Genomic DNA, 15,023 nt, shown 5'->3' on the forward strand with positions numbered 1-15,023 from the left:
CAAAAAAGTGGAAGAAAAACGAAGCAAAATAGACCAAATGAGTAAAAACAATTGATCCATATTTGACGAGATGTCCGAATTTTCAATCTAGCTTCGTTAGAAGTGGCCGAATTCTCACTCCAGAATTCAAGAGAACGCTAGGATTCAGGACATGTATAAATACTTCACCTAGGGTCCATGCAATGCACGAAAAAGCTAATCGGCGCGGGATCTATACTTTAACTTGAGCTCAGAGTCACTGTACCTCCACCAGGATTGGAAGCAAAGGTCCCTTGATTACAAGGCAACAATGGTAGCTGTTACGCTATCAGAGAGGCTGAGCATAAATACGTCACCGAGACCACCAGATGCCTAAAAGCCAATCCAAGGACCCAGAACATGTCAAAAATACCTAATTGAGGTTACTTGCAACGTCTGTCTTATTGTAAGACTCAAAGTCTAGGATCAAATGATTGCATTCCTGTCGTAGGATTTAGAACTACATAATTTGTATTCATTTCCAGATATTATTAGAATGATTAAATCAAGAAGACTTAGGTGGGCAGGACATGTGGCACGAATGGGAGAGGAAAGAAGAGTTTACAGGAATCTTGTTGGGAAACCTGATGGTAAGAGAACAGTAGGAAGGCCAAGACGAAGATGGAGGGATAACGTTGAGATGAGCCTAAAGGAAATAGGTAGGGATCGAAAAGAATATATAAATCTTGCTCAAGATAGGGATAGATGGAAGGCCTGTGTTGCTGCAGCCTTGAACCTTCAGGTTTAAGAAGGCTAGAGAGTTAGTTAGTTAGTCGTAGGATCCTGTGGCTCGTCCGTAAGGAGTTGGGAAATACTTTACGTGATCGAAAATCATCAGCCACCATGGTACAGTTAACGCATCTATGAAGATGGAAGTCCAGGTTCGAATCCTAGGGAAGACATAGTCTGCCTTTTTTCTATGACCTATTTGATTGATTGGTTTATCTTGTTTCGCTTTTCTGCCACTTTGGCTAATCGCGGAGATGATGATGAGTAATGATATGATGAAATTGATCAAGGGACACTAAAAAAAAACACATACCCAAATAGGGATTCTAACCCGGGGCGTCGTAGTGCGCTGTGCTAACCACTTCACCATGGAGATCGGCACTTCATTACACATTGTGAAAAGTACCTGTACGTATCGTTGCATCGTGTTATTTTCAGGTCCGTAGCACGACGGGAAGAGCAGAATCCCTGTCCCTGAGATGGCAACACTGCCTTTGGTCCAGGCAGATCACGGCGTCGTCTGATTAGCATGGCCAGGGATTATTTCGCTCCTCCTCCACCTCCAACTTCGATATTTACGAGCGTCGCGATGTCAGGGGCCTGTGTCAAAACGGCGCCCACACGCTCGACGGAGAAGGGAGGGGAGGGGGAGGGGGAGGGGGAACGTAAGCAAGAGGAAGGCATGGTCATCTAAGAGGCAGCATCAGATTTTCATTTTTCCCTGCTTTTCCATTGTTTGTTTTCCTTTCTACCCTCTACCCTCGGTCTTATTGAACAAAAGCGCGCGCAGAGGGAGTGGAAGGGGCCGTGTATGTGTGTGTGTGTGATATGTGAACTCTTCGGATTCTTCAGAAATGCAAACATTTGCTGCATTTGAACATATTATTTATGAGTTTGACTTCTGTTATAAGGGTGTTGTCCTCTTTGCCGAAAGGGTGAGAGCTGGTGGCCGTGTTTGGATTTTATTCTGCACGGTTCAAATCGGAATTTTTCCTCTTTCATACGGGTCAATGTTTGGAAGTAACTAAAGGGTGTTACGAAAGAAACACAGAATTTAATTTAAGAAAAAATATTACTTGGCAAAGTTATTACATTATTTGAAAGGGTAAACGTTGCCATTAAATGTGGACGAGGATATCTGATAAATGTCTTCGAATTCTTTTGACAAAATTCTGGATCACTTTTTCGCATAACTGCGGCTCTGTGCCGTCGATAAATATTTTAATTTCTGCTTTCAATTCAGGAATCGTTATTATATTCGCAGCAAAAACTTTGGACTTAATGAATTCCCAGAGGAAAGGAATCGCACGGGGTGAGGTCCTACAGTTGTTTCATTTGGGGCGCTTCTACCGAAAATGTCAGGTAATTTGCACATAGTTTCCGCACATTTAATGAGTTTCTCCGTCGTGTTGCGATCTACATTGACTAACCGCAACGTATTTACTACAACATGTGACCTCGCAGAACGCTGCCAATCCTGCGCGAAAGAAACGGCGCACAATAAAAATCCTACGTTAAGTTTCGGACACCCTTTAGATACATGTGTTTTGCTTGAGCTTGTTTTAAGTCCACTTTATGCGCAGAAAGGACAATAGAAACTGGACCTACAGTTTAAAGTGGGTTCCGAATCACTATGTGCCTCCACCGGCTGTCGAACCCGGGACCCTTTGATTACACACGTTAACACTATGCCAACGGATTAGCCCACTAGTTACAAGTAACAGTTACTTTTCTCAGAAATACTAATTGTAACTAGATACTTTTAAAGTAAGTTATAAAATAATATATTTTCATATATTTTCCCGAGTTATTGAAGAAAAAGTAAAGAACAAAAATAAGTTTGTATAGAAACTGTGAAGCACAATTTTGGAGTTTTCATTGTAAATCCTCAGAGTTTCTAGTGAGAAGGATGTTCCTGCATAGCCTGACACAGTTTCTTGATGTCTGGTTGTGCACTTTTAACTTTCAAGCGGAGATTCGGCTCCAAATTTAGTCTATTATAGATTTCGAAAGAGTATTTTGTTTCAAAACATCTGAAACAAAGATAAGAGTGTCAGTGACAAAATCAGCTTTATTGTCAATGCCATGAAGTCTGAAACAATGATGTCTGCTCTACACACCTGCAGTAAAAATGTTGTCGTGTGTTTGTTCTCAACATTTCTGTTTCGAGCTGATCGCGTACCCCCTTCAAGTCGTTCATGTACCCCTAGGGGTACGCGTACCACAGTTTGATAACCAGTGGTGTAGACGATATATAGTACTGTAAAAAAGAACTGACTACGTCTTAGAGATGAGCGTTTATTCTTGCTTATAGGGGTTCAGGGATGGAATAGATTGTTACTATTGTATGTCGTCATTAACACAATTCCTCTTCAGGGGTGGTTCAAAATAAAATTTTCAACCTGACGAGGTGGATTTTTGGGACCTGCTACTACAAGGATGGCGCCCCGGGCAGTCCCCCGGCTTGCCTGTCCTTTAAGCCGCCCTTGTTTTTACCAAAGTCACGATACACAGAACTGTCAGATATGAGGAGTAAGGTGAAAAAAAAATTCTCTGCAGGAGTACGGGGTTCGATCCCCCTTTTCGGCAGAGTGCTTCAGATCCAAATATAAACTGTAGGTCCAGTTCCGATTAGCGTATCATGAGCAAAATATGGGCTTGAATCGAACTTAAAAAGAATATTCTTGAGTGTGCTAAACTTGATGATAAAAGACATAGTATTTCAAGTCTTAAAAAATATTAGGCATGGTAAGATATGTCCAAGAACCTGCTATTTGGGAGGGCCGATCGTCTCATCTTGTCTCGTGTCCAGACGCCAGAGCCTCGTTAGTCTGCAACAATGTAATCCAGTGTGTTGCCATTTGTGCCTCTTCAAGAAGTGTCACCCCTTACACTTCTGTTGACAAAACTGGGTAAATACGAGATGAGATCAAATAGGCGTAAACCCTTTCTTCTGTTTCCCCAATAAACTGCCAAAAAAAATGACACGTTCAATTAATTATACTGGTCCTTACTTTCATGCATACCTCTGAGTGTAAATAAGCATTCAGCCGCTCAATAATACGCATAACAGATGCATTAACTGCAAAATTACACGAATTTGCCACTCGGCAATTTTCCTTCCGTAGGACACTACGATCAGTTGGCCGTCAATTCCGGGCTGAAAGGTGATTTCATGCGGCGGTTAGTAAAAAAGGCGGGCAGCGACCGTCAGCGTGACAGGGAGAATGGGGGCGAGTATAATAACTAAAAGATGAGAAATAGAATCATAAAATTGGATCAGAGAGTTGAATGATTCGGCCCGTACACCGTCGGCGTCAGAGCAGAGGACCGCAAATCTCGTTTCATCAACATAAATAACGCGAAACCCGCTCATTTGATTTCCGGATGTGTCACTCATCCTTCAATCAAGCCCCGTTTTGGCGCAGAGTCTGTCGCGGGTGATTGACATTCCGGTGATAATAGACATTGAGCGGTGCCCCTGGTGGGGGGTCCGGAGCGCTGGCGGTTTTTGCGATGGAAAACTGGGGGAGGAAAAATCTGTCACATCGCGTATTGCGGGAGACTGGCGTTGATTATCGCACTGTGACCGGCGCTATTTGTTCACAATGTTTGCGCATTTACCTTCTGCTAGCTGGACCTCATCTTTTGGCCGTGCATGTAACCGTCATGTAGTGGTTAGAGCACAAGGTTATGCAGTCATATTTTTTTCTTTCATTTTGGATCTGTTACTATTATTATTGTAAATTGTAATATGATTACCCCATAACCCGTAGCACAACAGCCCGTGAGAGCAAAGGTCTATCTACCGACTGCCTACCTCACTCCGGTGGGTTACAGGGTAACGTGTGGTCAGCACAACGAACCCCCTGTCGTTGTTGTATGTTTCCGTTACCGGTTAACGCTACTCATTCGCAATTTCCTCACGATTGTGGGTGGCCACCGGTCCCATACACAGGCCGAAATCTCAGGAGAAAAGTTGTTACTTTTTCCCCCCTTAGGAGACTCGAACCTGCGCGCGTCCCGTACCCGGAATCCAAAGCATGATTCTACCGTACTGCCACGGTGCGGGACGTAATATGATTACAATGAAGCATATTTTCTAACTTTGATGCCTACTCAATAGCGTACTAACTGGTTGTTTTGCAATCAAGGGGTTCCGGGTTCAAAACCTGTTCGGGGCAAATAGTGATTTGGATCCCACTTTTTAACTGTAGATACAATCACGATTAACCTTCCGTCCGGCTTAGAAGATCAGCAATTACCAAGTGTCTTTTCATTGGATAAGGCATAGTCAGGGAGTGGAATTCCATTTCAGCCGGGCTTAACCATGAAGGAAAATGTAATACAACACACAGCTGCTGATTTGCACAGATATTAATTGCACAAATAAGTTACAGGCAGGTTAATCAATGTAATATAGTTAAAATAACTCCGCATATTTTCCGTGTTTCTTGCCCCAGTCACTGACACATGACAGGTACCCGAAATACTATACAGTGTGACTACACTGATAAATTGAACCCGGGGCCCCTTTATTACAAAGTGATAGGTTAAATACGTGGAAAAGTTCAGATATTTATTCAAAATGCAATATTTTGATTGATATTCATTGCGGATGACATGGTCGTAGTTATGTTAATAGCAGAACTTTTACAAAGCACTGCTTAATTTTGTGGTTTTGTTATTTTACGTCGCTTTTCTGCCACTTTTGGCTATTCGAGACGATAAGGATTGATGAAAGCGAGGAAGGGAGAACAGTGAAATTTACAATATCCTACCGTTAACATTTTACGGACTCGACTGTGGATTCAGAAAATACTTCCACTCCGTTTTAGACCAAGTCGCGCATGCGCATTTGTGTCGCACTTTCACAGGCCAACATGGCCGAAGCATATGTTTTTGTTGCTGTGTTGTGCTTCTTTATCGATGGTTGTGCTACGAATGGCTGCATGTAAACAAACATACATAACTCAAGGTACGTATAATGTTTTTAAAAACATTTTTATTTTTTTACATAATGGAATGAAAATTCATTGTAGCACAGTTTATTACGTGCTATATTATTATTATTGTAATGCTGTACTATGCATCGAAGCCAATAACCTCGTGCATGTATTCACTTCGCCTGTGTAGTGGAGGATAGAAATTCTTAAATGTTTTTATCACATGTACCACATTGCAATACCGGTCACTTTTATTAGGTAGTATACAAACGATATATGAAGTGCTTGCCTGTTGTTTACAAGTAGTTCTCAGAAATTATAGGCGTACTCTTGTTTCTAGGCCGAGACATTAGAGATAGTTAGAGACAGGAGAGTAAGATATATATATACATATATTAGAGAGAGGGAGGTGAGAGAGAAATTAAGAAATTTTTTGGATGTTCTACATATCAATAGTAAAATAAATAAATAAATCTGAGAAAATTTAGGAATCACTCAGGTACAGTGCAAGTGTAGTGAAAGAATGGAAAGGATAGACGGTGTTTGTGAACTCCCAAGCAGTGTGAATGCGGAAGTAGACTGAGAGGAGGAAGGGTGTAGGAAAATTGCACTAAATGTTTTCATCCTTATATGGTATGCACAGCTGTAAAGGCTCATACTTGAAATAAATTCTACGCCCCTGGCCACCTTTATACCCCAGAGATTCCTCCAGGTACCCACTTTATACGATGCTGAGTGGGTACCGGAGCCGCTTGAACGGATGGAAAGAAAAATCCGGATTCTCCCCCGCCAGGGAACCAGGGTCTCTCGCATAGTAGTCAGACGCCCTGATGACTGAGTAGTTACATATCAGTAGTGTAAATTAATATTTATACTTGCTTTTGCACCCTCCCACCATGATAAAATAACAATGTCCCTGATAGATGGATATAATGGGTCGTCTTCCTCTCAGCGTCTGGGAATGGAAAACAACAACTAGCAACAACAATACAAGAACAACATTTCCTCCCAGCCTTAAATCAAACGCTAGAAGATTCCCTGGAACATAATGTTGCTTTTCCAGCTTTCGGAGGCAGGAAATTTCTATAGCACCTTCTGACCGTCTTCCCATGCATCATGGCAATGTGAGTGTGGAATTCTCAAACATCAACTTTTGCCTGCCGCAGTGAGTCTCTAATCCGAAGAATACTTGCGGATGCAGACTTCTGTGCCGAAGTCTATCATTTGGGACATACAAAATGTCTCAGACCAAGAAAACCGCACAGCGACTCTTTGCTTCCCAATTCTGGTGCGTCCACTTCCACTTCATTAGTGGAAAGATCAGCATTTCTAGGGGACAATTATCCAAATAGCGAGAAATACCTTAGTTACAGTCACATACGAGTGAAATTATGAAATATTCTTCAGGAAGTAAACAATAAACCGTTGAGATGAATACACTTGCGACTGTTGCATGTAGAATAAGAGGGAGGAGGCAAAGAATGAAAGAAATAGACAAAGAGGAAGAGAAATAGGCAAAGAGAGGAGGAGAGATATAGAGACGCACACAAAGAGAGGTAAAGAGACGGCAAGAAGAGAGGAGGAGGAGAGATAGAGAGAGAGAGACACAGAGAGAGAGGCAAAGAGACGGCAAGAATAGAGGAGGAGGAGGAGGAGGAGAGATAGAGAGAGACAGATAAAAAGGAGAGGACAAGAGAGATTCAAAGAAAGAGCGAGAGATAACTAAAGAAAGAACGAAGAGAAACAAAGAGACCACGACAGAGGAAGAGAAGGCGACCGACACAAAGAAGGGGAAGAGAAGCAAGGAGAGGGGAGATAAACAGAAAGAGGGTGAGAGAGAGACAAAGAAAGAATGTGAGAGTGACAAAGAAAAGGAGAGAGAGAAAGAAAGGGAGATAGAAAGAAATATATAGGGAAAGAAAGAAAATGAGAACAGAGAAGGGGAGGGAGACAAGGACAGAAGGAGAGATAGACAAGGAGAGAGGGGGAGAGACAAGAATAGAGTAGAGAGAAAAAAGAGAGACAGGAAAATAAAGAGCAAGGGGAAGAGAGATAAAGAGCAAGATAGAGGGAAAGAGAAATAGAAATAAAAAAGCAAGAGAGAGAGAGAGAGAGAGAGAGAGGGAGAGAGGAATTCTGGTACTTTCAGATAGAAAATAAATCTTGTTTATTATTTCACTTGATTTATTTAATACAGTAAGGCTAATCGGGTCTGGGCTTACAGTTCAAATCAGGTCCGGACCACTATGCGTCTCCACCGGGAAACGAAGCCGGGACCCCTTGATTATATATTCAATTTGAATGAAATGGTATGTTCACGAATTTAACTTCCTAAAACCGAAATAAAATGATGGATTTGGAATACAACAGGTGACGAAATATGTGTGTGTGGGGGGGGGGGTTGTGTGTGGTATATAAAGTTGAAACGGCTATTCACGGTTAACATTCAAAAAAAAAAAAATGGCTCGGAGCTTCACAGGTAAATTCTCTCCCCACGGACATGCGCAACACATTGTTACAGATGGAATTCCAAATTTTAGTTGGTACTGTTGACGATACAACGCCAGAGTCGTTCCCATATAATTGACAAAGCAGAAGAGTCAACCGGAGCCAACCCTTTCTTTCCGAAGTCTTCCTTAACGGGTCTTTTGTTTCATCCAGAGGCCTATGCTTGCATGTTTCAAGACAAGGAACAAGCTCCCGGAAGCTATCTTCGAAGATGGCGCCGGAGCCCGTGCGGGGACTATACCATTTCACAGCCAGTAACTAGATGGGGAACCTCCTGGGTACCTTAACAGTGGAGGGAGACACGGTCGGATCAATGGACCATGCGGAACTTAATGGGTGGTCGGAATATGGGAAGGGGGAAGATGGGGAACTTTCCCCCGGAGTGACGAGGCGGAGACAATGTACAGAGCGACTGGTGTCACGAGGTGTCTCCGGTTCGTGCCTCTGGGACCGCCCGGAAGTGTTATCTGCTCCGGGAGGGAAGTTCGATGCTTCTCTCTTCGCGGTTTCTTCCGGAGGCATATTAAGGGATGACACCACACCTGTGTATTATTTCAGGGCGGGAACCGCTAATAGGAAAGCTCTCTCGGAGGCTGTACGTTTCGCCGGAATGTTTTCTTGGCGTCATCTTCGCGGAAAGTGCGTATGAAAGTGTAATGACAATGTTTGTGGACGCGTCTCCTGGTTAAGGTTCTTGCATTCCTTTTTAATACAGGCCTCCCCCTCTTCCCCGTGCTTCTTTCCGTTGTTTAGGAAGTGCTCCACCGTTTTCTTGTTTAATGTCCGCGAATCTACGCAAAGCCTCCACTGTCGTTACAAGTATAATTTCTCCCACAACATTTATACATTTTGAGCCTACACAGTCTTGTAGGTATAAATGGAGAGGTAGGCAGCGCAGAGACGGATTAAGGCTATCACCCCCTGAGACGTCTAAATATGTCATTCTTCTCCATTGACATTTTAAGCGATCGCCTCTCACGAATACGTACCAAATTAACAAATTGCTCATTGAGTAAATGGTGACTCCGAAACTATCAATTACCTTCGAAGAACTTAACAGATAAGAGCCGAATGAAAGATTATAGACCACTCAGGAGAGAACTTTGTTTATCCGCTACTCAGGCAAAGATAAAAGTGTTGTTTAACAATGAACAGAAAGACATGCAGAGTTGCGAGTAATTTAACCCAACATGTCATTTAAAAATATTAGACAACTCTGAGTCAGGGTCTTAATAAAAGGACTGACACTCGCTAATTTACAAAACCAGACATGCCAAGGCCTTCGACTTTCGAACAGAACTGCTAAGGGGATTATGTTTGAGCGTAAGTCCACTTTATGCACAAATAAACATTGGGACTGGACCTACAGTTTAAGCGGGATCCGAACCACTGCGTGCTTCCCACGGAAACCTAGCCCGGGACACCTCGAACACAAGGCGAGAACATTACCACTATGCCATAGAGGAGGCTAGAAGGGATTATGATGCCATAGAGCTCCAATGGCGCCACTGCCTCAATTCTGACTGGATTCTGACAGTCATCCTGGTGGTACTGCTTGAACATAACGGTCTCAGGAATAAGAATAATATGAATACCCTGAAGCACTTTGGCGGACTAAGGGAAGGAGGAAAGCTTTTGGTCCACCTAGACACCTAAAATAAGCAAAGCAATGCAGCAGTCATAGGTCTTGACCCTTTCCTGGGGGTAACTGAAGAGATTTTCTCAGAAGTTTTGAATAGGTTTTCTAGTGCAAACATCATACTTGTCTAAAGGACTTGATGAGACTCTCCAAAACTCACCTTGATTGAAAATCCGAGAAAATTCTTTCAACACAATACCTTTACGTACATTAACATTCGCACCGACATCTAAAATGAAGTGAGCGTCAACACAATTAGTCTACAACTAATATAATTCTCCTTGAAGTAGTGAGAGGCAACTGAAACGAACACGTCATTCACTAACCCCTAAGGAGGAAAAAATCATTAATCAGATCCTAACTCGGCTTAAAGATAATCCGATTGAGGCATTATAAATCTGATTTTAAATAAATATTCCTTCTCATTGATTATAAAAATTCAAATATTAATATCGAGGATATGATGACACCAAAGTAGTGGAATATCAATTTTGGACACAGTGATTTCACTCTATCCCAGTATAAGTGAGGGAAAAGGGTTCACAATTTTCTCCGCTCTATAATGATTCTACAGAATACGAAAATTCAGATTTCGGATTAAGAAATTACCTTACAATTCTCTTTTAGTATGAACAGGAGCCTGATCAATAGAACAGGACTTTTCAACACGTTTTCGATCAATATCAAATAAATTTTATTGTTCAGGAATTATTAAACTTAAAGTTTGTGTTGCAAGATCGCTGAAGAACTTTTACAATTTTGTACCCAAAATATTGATGTATAGAAGCAACACAATTAAACATATTCGTTATTCTTACCAAGATATAATGCGAGCTAGGTAAAACAAAATAAGCCTTAAAGATTTCCTGAACAATGAACAGAAGAAAGTTCTGCATTATTTTTCTAACTAAGTAACTCTAACTATCTAGTCTTCTTAAACCCGAAGGTTTATGCCTGCAAGAACACAAGCCTCCCATCTGTCCCGGCAAGATCAATCCAATCTATTTCATCCTTACCGATTTCCTTTAGGTCCATCTCAACACTATCCCTCCATTTTCGTCTTGGCCTTCCTACAGGTTTCTTACCATCAGGTTTCCCAACAAGAATCATGTAAACTCTTCTTTCCTCTCCCAGTCGTGCCACAAGGCCTCCCAAGTATAACTTTTCCAGAGGTTTTTTTTGGATCCCTTGAGAATTGGGTACCCGGATCCGGAACGGAGAATCGATTACCCCGATCCAAAAATTCGGAAACCCGAAGCGGAAATGAAGATCCGGGACTATACTTCATTATCTGGATCTGGCAATCTCTAGTCGATATTCCGTGAGAATCCTTAGAATAAAGTCTGAGTATTAACACTAATATATAAGTTTGGCATGGAACAGAAAATAGATTCCGAAGATACACAGATTAGTTTAAGAGAATCATCATGGTGTAATCACTCATGCGAGGGTTATCTAAAAGATTCAAGCAAGCAAGAACATCGGACAGAGAGTTTCCAGAAACGCGCGTGACCCGTACAGTTCACCGAATCGTGCATTTCAAAGAAACTAAAAGGTCATGGGATCTAACGAGGACTCGATAGTTTTGTTAGAGAAGTGAAACTGTTGCCACGGTGATGTGGTTTCGTAATAGTAATGCTGGAAGTCGCCTAAAAATACGCGCAATGAGGAACCTAAATAGAAGCAATTGACGCCAGTAGCGAGAAGAGGTGTGTAGCAACTCGGAAGTAATGGCACGGTGTTACTGAAGGGAGTTGATGCGGAAGAATTTTTGTCTCCTGCTTGCGGTCCCAGAACACGTCCCGTCTGAGGAAGGAATGAACATCCAGGCGCTGGTAATTAACACGACCGGACCAAATTCAATCAGGGCTCGCCCACGGGGTCGCCTTCCAAAAACAGCCACAGAACCAATTGGAAAGCGGAGCACAGATGAAAAAGTTCGAAAAAAAGGAGTGCCGGGAAGGGAAGGTCGGAGATTCGACGTCATCAATTTCTAAACAACAGGAAGAAGATGGCCCTTTCGCAGGGAAGGTTCGAGAAGCAAGAGAGCTTCTGGTTGGTTGCGGTCTTCCGAATTGAATGTGTCAATTTTCGTTCACTCTTAGAACGAAGTGACTGTATTCACTATTTCACAATTTCTCTGCACTAACGAATTGCACAGTAAATAAAGTCCATAGTAAATTGGTTGATTGAATGGAAACTCAATATGCTGACCAAGGCAGAATTTATTGAAGAAAGAGTTGGAAAGAGTGCAAAGGACAAGAGCGAAGGAGGAGAAAGAAGGAAGAGAAATGAAGAAAGAAAGGATAAGGAAAAAAAGCGTGAGATAAGGAGTCCAACCACTTTCCAAATGAAAGGAAATGTTTATCTAAACTGCCTGTCAGTTGACAGAAGAAGACCACCTGCTGGCACACTTGGAAAGGAATGTTCCAGATAAACAGCTTTCTTATAATCTTGTGTCTGGAGGGGATTGATTTTTGTGTATATATATCTTCCTGTTTTGTACCTTATTTCATTTGTATTTGGTACAGAGTCTGAAGAAGACCTTGCTACAAGGTTGAAACGTAACGTTTAGTTTATGTTTTAAAATAAAATAAATTCTGCCTTGGTCAGCATATTGAGTTTTTGGTTATCATGAAAACAAGGCTTAATTGCTCTTCTGCCACATTTGACTAATCGCCAAGATGAGACTGAATGGTGATGAAGGATGAACAATAACATGGATAGCACACAACACAGATCCCACAGAGGATTATACTGGCTGTAGGTTCAGACACCAGAGGCTCGTTAGTCTGCAGAAATGTAGTACAGTGTGTACTATGAGCAAGATAATCTGACATTTGGGTGTCTACAGAAAGGATCACCCCATATATCCCTATTTCACAAGTGGCAAAAAAAATAGCACTTTACAAGAATATGTATTTTTCTCTTCTCTCGCCTTTGATGTGATTCGTGCGACTTGTCGTAGTTCCATCCCAGCTGTGGATCTAGATTTTTGATGTTGTATTTGCATTGTTGTCATTTTATATCGCTTTCTGCCTTTTTCTGAAAATCGCGACGATGAAGATGAGTGATGATTACTGAAATTGATGAAGGAACACCAACAATGAACATTTGTGCGCAAGACGGAACTCGAACCCCGATACCTTCGGCTCAGAAAACTAATTTCGAGTACCTAGCTCTCTCCGTTCACGAGACAGTTCAACTTTTCTGTGCTGGGATGACAACTGGGGGGGCTACTGGAATGTAAGTAGCTGGCTAGTATTTCAGTTTAATATTGTTACAGCTATGTGCGTGAACATCTGCCATGTTGGAAATTTTCGTAACACAAAAAATTTGCAGTAGACAGCAAATGTTCAATATTCATACTACACTATCACAAGATAACCTCTCTTGTAGCTAATATAATTTAAGTACATCAAGTGATCAATAATAATGTGCGAGTTTTTAGGGAGGGAAAGAGAGAGAGAGAGAGAGAGAGAGAGAGAGAGAGAGAGAGAGAGAGAGAAGGTGAAAGCTAGTGAGGAAGGGGGAGAGATACACGAGAGAGAGGGGGACAATGACAAGGAGGAGGAGAGAGGAGGGAGACGAGATGGATAATTTTTGGCAGTCCTCTAACATTAGAAACTTGCTCAGAACAACATAGCAACAATTTCACGGATTTCAAATGGAAACTCATTAAAATAAAAATAAAATAAAGGGCACTCATAACTGTCACTTCAGACTCCAGTTCACTTCGTTCTTCTTCTACGAACTCATAATTTATGTTATTTACGAGTAGTGTAATTGGCTATAATATAAACTCAACAAATGATGAACCCCCCTCAGGCAGAGTTGGCTACACTTAAAACAAGCTCAACATGCCCATATGAGCTTTTTGCTCAAGTGTAGCACCCTGTCTAATCCAAGATTTTTGTAAAAATGCCCTCGGGAATTTCCCGAAACTACAGTGTACAAATGATGAGGCCCCTCAGATTGATTTGCCCATACTCACAAAAGTTGCATCAGCCAGATTGTTGTCCATAAGCTTGTTAAAAATATGCCCCTTCTTGATATTGTTTTGGATACACTTGAAATTAAGCCAAAATCCTCATAAAACACACACCCACACACACATATTTACTTCCGGTTTAAGTTCAATTGGGCACCAGGCTCAACTTGCATATCTAGTACTAAAACAATGTAATTCTTCTAGAATTGCTCTGTGACTCTCTCATTTCTTACATCATAAACATATGATTTTTCACCTATGAGAATAACACTACATATAGTGTCATCAGGGAGTGTATTGTGGAATTCACAGATAATTTTAATGTTTGTCCTGTCATTAACCACAACTTGTTTCCTTTTTGAAGTGTTGATGACAAACATGGGTCTCTGTGCTTTGAATTCATCTGGTGTGTAATACATGTCAGTATTGCCAGTAGTGACCCTTTTGTATGCTGTAAATGCCTCATATAATTTAAGGAAATCATCCTTGGACATGTCTAAATTATAATTTTTTTTTTTTCTCTAGGGAACACCTCATTTCTGCCATTTTTAAGATATATGTTCTTGATGTTGCAGTTATCAAATCTACTTGAATTTTTTTCCTGATTATTGTGTCTTCCAGTCTGAAACAGTACCACCACAAAATCCGGCATGTCATATTGTATACTGGAGAATAAATTTGTAGCATCAAACTCATAATAAGTACCAGCGGCAGGCTTCTGTACACATTGATATGTATAAAATTGTAAAGGTACTTGTGGATTTTTTATTATATCTGCTTTGTATTTAAGAGCATAACTGGCTTCATATTCAACAACCGGGATTCTTAGCTCCATAGTCTGAATAATGCATTTGCCTTCATCAGGTAAGGTATTGGGCAGAGCTTCCCCTGTAGAGTTTAATGTACTGTACCTCATCAAAGCATTATTATCATTGGCAGCTCTTCTAAATGTGATTCTTAAACCACCCTTCCACATAATATCTTTGTAATCTGAGAAGAATCCTGGCAACAGGCGCATAGGGAACAGCACTGTGTGGCTCTTGGATATAATTTTATCACCAGCCTCAAATCCACCTATTTTGTAGTAAGAAGCCTCGGTTTTAGATAATTTTAGTGTGGCCAAAGCTGTGGAGGTAATGCCGGGATAATCCACTCTGTTTATAACAACACCATGCTTTCTGATCTCAATTTC

Source organism: Lepisma saccharinum, chromosome 1 (assembly GCF_977018435.1).
Source record: "Lepisma saccharinum chromosome 1, izLepSacc3.1, whole genome shotgun sequence".
Classification (NCBI taxonomy): domain Eukaryota; kingdom Metazoa; phylum Arthropoda; class Insecta; order Zygentoma; family Lepismatidae; genus Lepisma; species Lepisma saccharinum.